This window comes from Gallus gallus, chromosome 3 (genome assembly GCF_016699485.2).
Source record: "Gallus gallus isolate bGalGal1 chromosome 3, bGalGal1.mat.broiler.GRCg7b, whole genome shotgun sequence".
Taxonomy (NCBI): Eukaryota; Metazoa; Chordata; class Aves; order Galliformes; family Phasianidae; genus Gallus; species Gallus gallus.
The window spans coordinates 96666162-96676035 of NC_052534.1; positions in this window are offsets into that span (position 1 = coordinate 96666162).

Here is a 9874-nt window from a genome sequence, read left to right on the forward strand (position 1 = left end):
GTGGTCCAGGCCATCTATGTCCAGACAAGAGATGGTTTGCGGTATGAGTATGTGGGACATGCCAGACCTTATCCAACACTATTTATGTGCCAGCGTTGTGTTTTGGATGGGTGAGCTGGCCTCAGTGCCTCCCCTCAAGGACCTCAGCATTGTGGGCTGAAAGGCAGCATAAGTTTTGAGGAATCAAAGCCTGTGTTTCCCAAAGCCACCTATCAAGCATTATTGCCAGGCTCTTCTTTCTAGCTCTCCTGTATTGAAAGCTGAGAGCTCTGTATGCCTTCTTCTCAGAAAATCCACACAAATTGTACCTCCATTTCAACTCAACAACTACTACCATTTCAGTGACTGAAGAGTACCTCACGTAAAGGTCTCACAACCTTCAAGACCTGTCAAGAAATCCATGATGTAGCATTTTATTAAGCTGTGGCACACTATGCTGCATTCTAGCAGTGTATAGGGTCAATAATACATGATGTGATATAATGAGGTTTAATACAGCTGCCCAAAAGGTTTTGCCACTACTTTGAGAGGGGTAGAGCTAGACAGCCCCATATTGAGTTCAGAAGCATTCAACATTGAACTGCCTGGCCCAGGCAATACAACAGGCTCTGGAATGGGATTCATGGGAGGTCTGCACAGCACATGGGGGGAGAGGGGGGTTCATTCAGGTGCAAATTGAGTGATTAGTAACAGATGTTGGAGGATGGTCTAAACTACCAATTGCTTGAGCTACAGCTGTCTACTCAAAATTTGCATCTAGAAAAATTACCACTGTAGTTCAGGTATTTGAAGGTCCTTGTTTGATCATAAATGGAGGTAAACTGGCTGAAAGTAAGTTAAAGCAAGTTGTAACTAAATTAATTATTCTTTTTAATTCTCAGCTGTAGGTTTTCACTTTTATGTCAGTGCTAGAAAGTCACCCAGGCACAGAGTTAACAGAAATGGGATAGGATTCAGTTCGAGACTAAGATAACCATCTTAACATGTTTGCATATAGATATTTACAGCAGTTTGAAGTGCATAAACAACACTTACAATCAAGGAAGGTCTGGAGTGGGTTCAGTTGTCCAAAATTCTGGGTCCAATGTCATTTGAGACATCCTAGGACAGCTGAAACTCTTGCACAGATAAAGCTATAGATGTGCAATATTGGATAAAATCTTCCCTCACTTGCTTTTTCATAGGTGTTTGTTGATCACTTTGACCCCTGAAGAGCCTTAAATTCCCAATAAACTTCGGAAATATTTCCCATTGGTCATAAAAATCTCTATCAGAGCTGTCATTGTGGTCCTGGTGGGTCTGAACAGCTTTTTGGATGCAGAAGTGATCCTTTGATCACAGGCCAATATATACTTCTCCAGAATGATATGGGCTGTCTCCGCATTGTGCTCATTTTGAACTGGTCATATGGAGAACAAGAGGATTTTTTCTTCTGAGACTGTTATGTTTTGAAATTAAATCTAGTCAATATTATGTATAATTACATACAATTACATCTATCAAGTTAATTTCTGTAAAGCCGTTTTGTCTTGTTTATTTACAGCACGGGTGCTGGAAAATTGGTGAGGTGTAAAAAAATACCAACCAAACAAACAGAAAGAATAAATGAGACTGGCAAGAGTCAATTTCTTGCATCTTTCTGGGGAGTGGCGAAGTTTAGTTGTCATTCAAACAAAATATCCCTAGAACAATTCCCTTCCTTTCACTTGTCCTTCAATCTGAGTGCTATTCTTCTTTCTCTTTTCATTGCCTGTCATTTTCCTCATTTTTAAAACGTCTTCTGAAACGGGCTACATATCAGTGACAAGTGCTTTTGAATACTACACCAGCTTGTGCTGAAAACTCAGGAAATGGCCATGCCAGCTTAGAAATGTGAGTTCAGTATGTTTGTAGCTCCTGAGTCTACTGGCTCCTTCTCTCTCCTATGGAGTATAAGTGCTTATTTACCCCTGGGTACATTCACCTTAAGCACCCTTCGGATGTTGCCAGGACTTCTGAGGAGGAAGAGAGGAATTTGGGAGGGTTGGCTCTGAAGAACCCCCCAAAACCTAAAAATCACCCTAAACCATGCACAGATTCTGATTTGGGGTTCAGTCACATAAATGTAATTCCTTTGGCTTCAGTGTAATTAATCCTTCATTAAGCCAGGGAGAATGGATCAGAATTAAGCTCTAGAATATTAATTAAATCATAGCAAGTGTTTACATGTGAAAGCCCACTTGTATAATACAGCGAGATGATGATCCCAAACTGTTTGAAGTGGTCCTGACACTAAGCACAGCTTTATCTCCCTGGGGCTCTCCTTACTGCAATGTGATTTCACACTTTGCTTAATGCCAAGGTGACAGCGTGCCTTTGGTCTGCTTTTGGTTTGGGGAATATACTTGGTTCCAAGATCAACCAGAGCTATGTTAGGAAAAAAGTACAGTTTGTCTGAAAGTCTGAGTGAGTCTTTCTCATTTGAGGTTGACACAGCTTACTAGATTTAAAAACTGGTAGACTAGAGAACTGCTGAACACACTAATTACAGCTGCAGATCAACATTAAAAACAAGGGGTTATTTTTAGCAGCCAGGCGCCCTTATCTTTATTCACATTGCTTCACTGGAATATTAAACTGTAATGCACTGTTCATGCATTTTGACGTCTTGCTACTCTTATCTTCATTTTCTTGTCAAAGAAAATGACTTAAAATCTGATCTGGTTCACAGACAACATTAATACTGTGCTGAGCATCCTTAAAAGCCAGCCCTAATCTGAAAGGGATCAGTCATTTTGGCTAAATGGTAAATGGCAGTGCAAAATTTGCTCATTTTCCATTCCTTAAGCACCAAAATGCAAGTTGAGTTGAGGGAGGCTTTTGAACGTGAAAAATTCAGATTTATCCATGTAATGTAGACTATTTGAGAAGGAATCTAGACTGTACTGAACACTTGAAAATAGAGGGGTGACATGTGGCAACAAGAATCTGTAGAAGCCACTTATGTGGCCATTATGCCAACTCAACTAATGTTCTTTCCACGCTGGGAGAAGAGTTGTTTGCTAATACTATGCTGTTGGTTTAACCCAGCAGGTGGCTCAGCCCCACACAGTCGTTTGCTCACTTCCTCCCTTCCCAGTGGGATGGGGGAGAGATTCAAAAAATAAAAGCAGAACTCATGGTTTAAGATAAAGCTGTTTAATAAGATGGAGAAAAGGAAAAGGATAGTAGCTATGATTATATCTGTATGAATGTACATAACAAGTGATGCATAAGCAATTGCTTACCAACCCCCAATCAAACTCCCAACTAACCCCTCAAGCAGCAGAAGAGAGAGATGAACTCCCATCTCCTCCAAAACACCTTCAGCATGATGCCATATGGTATGGAATATCCCTTTGGCCAGTTTTTCAGCTGTCCTAACTCTGCTCTCTACCAGCTCCTTGGGCCTTGGCTCTGAACAACACTGTTTAGCAGCAACTATAAACACTGGTGTATTGTCTCCTAGAACCAAAACATAGCATCAGACCAGACACTCTGAAGAAAACAATTGCATCCCAGCTGAAACTAAGCCATGCTAGATGGCTGTTAGGATAAATTCTGGCTGTGGATAGATATGTTTGAAATACATTACTTCAAAGTCAGTTTCATTCAATTTTAAAAGGTTCTCTAACTGAAATTGCCATTTCACCCTTGAACCAAATTGCTACTCCAAAGCTTTTAAAAAACAAGTAACATGAGGAACACAACATGGGATTTTTATTCTCTATCTTCACAAAGTAGATGCTGACTTGATATAGGCCTTTCACTGCACTGTAAAAATTAGATTTCTTAGAAATTCTTTAACACCAGCATAAACCGTATGCTGCATTAGAAAGGGCTGCTGGGAAATTAATTGGGATTTTTTGCTTTCTTTCCTACCTTCAGGTATATAAAACAGTTAATGACGCTGAAAGCTGTTATTAAACCTGTTCATAATTTAGAAATAAAGTATATTAGAGGGAGGTTGAAAAGAGATAATTAGATATTGGAAAGCCTACTACAGGGCTTGAGCTTACCTGTAGGTTTCAAGCAGTTCTCTGCTCAGAGCTGTGGTGTAAATAAACTTTAAAACACCAGTGAGGTGCTGGCTGTATGCTTTCATTGCTCAGTCTTGGCTAACCAGCCAGTTTGCAGCCCAACCAATGCCTCAGGCAAGGGAAGAGAGGCAGATTTTTGTCAGCACAGAGGTCTGCCAACTTTTGTCAACTTCTATTGAAGCTGACAAAAGCAAGGACAAAGGGGAAGAGGGAAAGTAGAGGGAAAGAGTGGTCTTTGCTGGCAGTACTTGAGTACTTTTCTGTGGGGACTTTCTCTGGAGGAGACAGCACCAGCAGATGGGACGATGATGGGAGAGCAGAACTTAGCTCTGCTGCTGTGCCTTCACATCTGGAGATGCCATGAAGCACAAGCTAAAGCCACTCTTTTTTTGGCCACAGATCGGTCTGCCGTGCAATCCCAACTCTGAGATAAAACAATGAGCATAAAACACAGAGATACATCCTATAAAGCAAAGAGACGTGGTATGGACATAATGCGCCGTGGTGTGGTGGACAGGCTCTGACTGCTCTCATCTGGTCCAAGAGCTAAGGCCACCAAAAGCTTAGCATGAAGTGGATCAAAATAGCTTCAAAGACATTAGCTGCATCTGTGGGGAGCAGGTTTTGCTGTCCAAGACTTGCTGTCCAGCCAGCTGCTCTGCCAGAGCTAAATGCAGTACATAACACAAACCTTTGGATTACTACTTCAGTACATGTTATCCTGTCTGCATATTTGCTAGGGAGGAAGTACATGGATATATACGAGTGTTGATTAGTAAAGAGAGCTTTACAAAATAATGGAGAGCTGATGCAACTGAAAAGCAGATGCTGTGATTACTGTATTTGCATGTTGACGATTTACAAGCACCAAAAAGTGCATCTGCAGCTCCCAAATCAAGAGATTTTATTTGAAAAATGAAGCTCCAAATGTTGCTTTAAAAGTGCAGGCTGACTGCACAGAGCAGTGTCTGTGTTTCATCAGCTGGGTCCTTCTAAGAGACACTGAATTACAGTGTGCGTGGCAGACTCGTAAGAGTTGTCATGGAGTTATGATTTTTTCCTTTTATACCAATCAAATGGTCCAGCTGGAAAAAAAAACAGTGTTCCTTTCGTCAAGACTTAACTGTGTATATGAAGTTGTTTTTGCAAGAAAAGATGCATGAAGTAGCCAGAAAATGCACTGTAAGCTTTCCTATCTTGCAGTTTGAAGGGAAAATCTTCCACGTTCCAGGACTCCTGATAGGAGGATTCCATCGTATATCTTCTCCCTGCACATGCAGAATTTCAGCTGACCTTGAGCTCCTCCTTCCCCATCTAGCTCTGACTGCCTGTGGCTTGGATGTGCCACTGTCAGCTTATCAGCATGTCTGTGGTGGTGGCCAAGCAATCAAAGTCACAAAAGGTTTTTTTGAGACAGCACAGACCTCCAGGGATGACGTCTGCAGAGATCATCATTATTTTTCACAAATGACAGCACAGAAAGAAGCCCAGCTCTGCATCAGGAACAGTATTTAATCTTCAATGCAATGGCTCTGTCACTCATGGAGCTACTTTTAGTTTTAGGGCTTAGTACTGTGCTAATAAAACTAATGGGAATTTTGTCCTTGCCAGAAAGCAGAACAGGATGTGGCCTTTCAGAGCAACATGCTTAATTCTAGTGTGCATCCTGGCTTCAATTTTTAATGAGAAAATGGGAATAAACAGAACAAAAAGTGTTCCACAGATCCCAGCTCCTCAATAAATGCAACATAACAGTAGAGCCAAAATTAATGCTATTTTTTACAATCTGGATGAGAGGTTGAGACAGTCTGAGGAGTGTTTGCTGTGTCACACAATGCAGCAGAACTCCTTGCTTCTTCCTGTTGGTGTGGACTTTCTGGATATCTGAGTTTTCACCCGATGAAGCACTGTTATTCTAAGGCAAGGACTGACAGACGTCGGACAGCCAGGCTGGGCTGATGTTGGACTGCTACAAACACAATGACCTGCATGTCTGGTCCGGTGCAATTTCAGTGATGCCTTGCTAACCCTGAACCCTCACTCGCCACTTTTGTCTGGAAGAGAAGATACACCAGCATCTCTGAGAAGGATGGGTCTGTAAATGTGACAAATTTCCAGTGGATAGCTCTTTACAGGATGATGAGCTGTGCCCCTGTAACTGCACCTAGAAGGACATCACATCTAGATTCACTAGAGTTGTGAACTATAACTGCAGAATGAGAACTCTATAGGAAGCACCTTTGGCCAGTTAAAGACCTGTAAATTGACAAAGAACCTCTGAGTTTGTCTTATTTTCCGAAACAGGAAATATTATGCTAAACTGCCTCAAAGAAAAGTGTTGGATCGTGCAGTAACTGTTGTTTAGCCATCATTGCACTTGGAAGCCAAAACATCCCACTATTCATTATAAAACTGCTTTAAATCTAGTGCCTTTCATAGAGTGATAGAATAGTTTTGGTTGGAAGAGACCTGAAAGATCAACTGGTTTCCAATCCTACCAGGAGCAGAGCTGCCACCCACCATATCAGGCTGCCCAGCACTCATCCAACACCTCCAGGGATGGGGCATCCACAGCTTCTCAGGGCAGCCTGTGCCAGTGCCTCACCACTCTCATGGAGAAGGATTTGTTCCTAATGTTTAATCTATATCTATCATTCTTAGTTTAAAACTGTTATTCCTTTAAGGCCACTATAAAGTATCCCCAGAGCCTTCTCTTCTCCAGACTGACCAAGCCCAGCTTCCTCAGCCTTTTTTTCATAGGAGAGGTGTTCCAGCCCCTGATCCACTCCAACAAGACCACGTTCTCCTTGTGCTGGGGGCCTCAGAGATGCACGTGGGCCCCAGAACTGCAGATGGGATCACATGAGAATGTGTCAAGATGTCTGAACACCAGTTTGTCATTTCTGAGAAAATAATCAGAACTTGAGTGGCATAGTTGAATACTGGGTTAGATTACCTCCAGAAAGTGTTAGCCTGTCCTGCTACGGACCTCCTAAATATCATGGCCAAAACTTGTTCAGCAGCAGCCTTAGCCCTGGGCCTCTCAACTGCTGCACTGAGGAGGCTCTCTGGAGAATTTAAACTGTATTACTTCACCAAGAAGTTATGTTCATTTTTCCACCTCTCATGGTTGCAGTCTTGGCGTCTGCTTCTGCTGGAAATCAGAGACGTTGCCTATATCCTTTAGGATTGCCCCAGAAAAGTGGGATGGGTTGATGGTTGGATGAAGGGTCAACTGTTTGACTAGATGGTCATAGTGGTCTTTTCCAATTGTAATGATTCTATGATTCTGTGTTTCTAAGTCAAGTGAGGGCTGCCCACAGCCTGGGAACACCCAAAGACAGAGTTTTATGTGCAGAAGTGAAGAGATCATATTAAAGGTCTGGCACTTACAGCGTAATTCACAACAACAGTTGTTTGCTTTCAGCGAAGTATTGCGTTTGTGTTGTTCTTTTGGATCCTTGCTACATTGCTTCTGGAAGTGAAATTCCATCAGTCCTCTGGGGATCTTTTAAAATCAGGTTAAGCATCTGATCCCTCACTGGGACACCTTTAGTAGTGAAAGCCATAGGTTGATCCCACGGAAAAAACAGCAATGCTGACAGCTTGGGGAGATGGATTTCTGGCATGAAGGGGTGCTTATAGGATTCTAACATCGTGAGGTCATCACTGCCCCAGGAGGAGCAGAGAAAGGTAGTACTGACAGGGATCAGCAAGAATGCTCTGCCCGGACCTCGTGACCTCTCCTGTGCTATGAGGGAGAGACAAAGGCCAGAGAAGGCACTGGAAAGGGCAGTGCGAGGGAAGATAGATCATATCTCAGCATGGCATGATGGATGGGCTACAGACAATGTGAGTCACTGGGGATGGTTTGAGGGGGGTCTCCGAGCCATGGCACTGCAAGGACTGCCTGCCCTCTGAGGGGTGTTGTGCAGCCCTGGGGGAGATTGCTTTGTCTGCACTGCTTTGCTTAGGGGACGAGTTTTCCTTCTTTTCAGCTTTTCCACCACCTGGCTAAAGACACGGCACAGAAAAGCTACAGGGAGAGCAGGTGCAGCTGTCAGTCCTGCTCTGACTTCTTTCCTTCTTTTTTTAAATAACCTCAGTGAGTGCCAGGCCCCGTGGCTATAAATCTGTCCTCATGTGAGCCTGGAGGCCATCCCGAGAGCACCATGGGCTGGCCAGGGCTTTGCGCATTACCACAGCTCCAGCAGCTCTGTGTTCCAAAGCATGGCACACAGTGGCCCTGCAGCATTTCAAGAGCCAGCAGTGATGGCTGTGGGAAATGGGAGTGATTCCTAAGTATTACACTGAGCTTGGGATCACAGATAGGTGACAGATAAGCCCAGGAATTTATTCCTATCTGCTTTAGAGGATAAACTGTGAGATGCTTTCCATTTGCTAATAAACTCTTCTTTACAGGCTTAAACTGATTAAGGAACATGTTGGGCTTTCATGTTGAAGGGGTTTAGGGTGAGCTGATACTCCTACAGATCTGGTGCTCCCAAGAGCTCTTCCAGCTCTGTTTGATGTGAAGGTACTAAGATGGTGCAGTTGTCACAGGTACATGAGTTGCTCCAAGATTCTGTGTCCTAAGCACCTGGGCTCTTGGGAAGGGAAAGGCTGGGGACAAATGGAAGGTCCCAGTGGTGGCAGCATGCCAGTTATGAACCACTGCAAAGACAAAAATAAATGAAAACTGGATGTGGCTCTGGGCAGCCTGGTCTAGTGGTTGGCGACCCTGCACACAGCAGGGGGGGTTGAAATTAGATGATCACTGTGGTCCTTTTTAAACCAGGCCATTCTATGATTCCATGAAAACAGCTTTATTTGAAACTGTCCCAAAGAGCAGAAGCACACTTTCCAAACCACTGCTGGTTTTCTGTTCCAATGAAGTAGCACTCAAATGTTTCCGAGCTCTAATAGCATCCCCATAAATGTAGTGGAAAATATTTAGAATTTAATTCAATATCTCCCAGATATAACTTGTCAACAGGCATTTTAATGAATAAAGAAAACAAATGGCTATGTGACTTCTCATGGGTGTTTCAGATCAATAGTGCCAGCCTTACAAATGCTATAAACAATGACAGTTACTGACAAGTGGACAAGATGATTTTGGAAACTGGCAAGAATGCTGGAATTTAGAACAAACAAAACAGACAGTGATATTTTAAAAGTCTTTAAACTCAAGGTTTTAATTCACCTGCTGAAAGATGCACTTTGAATAGGAAATTACGCCCATGTATTTTCAGTTCTCTAAGAAGGGACACAAAAAATAAGATTGGGAAATGTCCCTGGGAGTGGGGCAGCTCCATTCGGGGGCAGCTTCTCATCGGGGAGTGGATGGTTTGCGGTGCCCAAATGAGGTGGGTTTGCCAACACTCCATAATGAAGAAATGTTGGGTTAATGAATGTGGATTGTCCTCCCATGCACTGGAAAAAACTTTTCCAATCTATTTGTTAAAAGAAATCAGGTATACTAGCAGCAGACTGTATATACTTGTCTGATCTCTGAGAAGAGTCTCACGTTCTTCAAAGAACAGTCTGAAATTTTCTGAAATCACTGGCTCAGATATCCAAAAGGGAGGCTACACAATAAATTGGATGCATAGCCTGACGTTATTGCTTCTGTGCATGCCAGTTGTGGTTCCACAGAAACATGAGAATAAATTAAGATAAAGACAAGTTGGTAGAAACACGGACTTTATTGTCAGAACAATCCTAGGTTTGTTTAACTTGTTCTCTGTCTTATCATGGATGACATTTTTGGTCTGGAGCCATTATTTTAATTGTAAGGTGGCTGCACAGTCTGC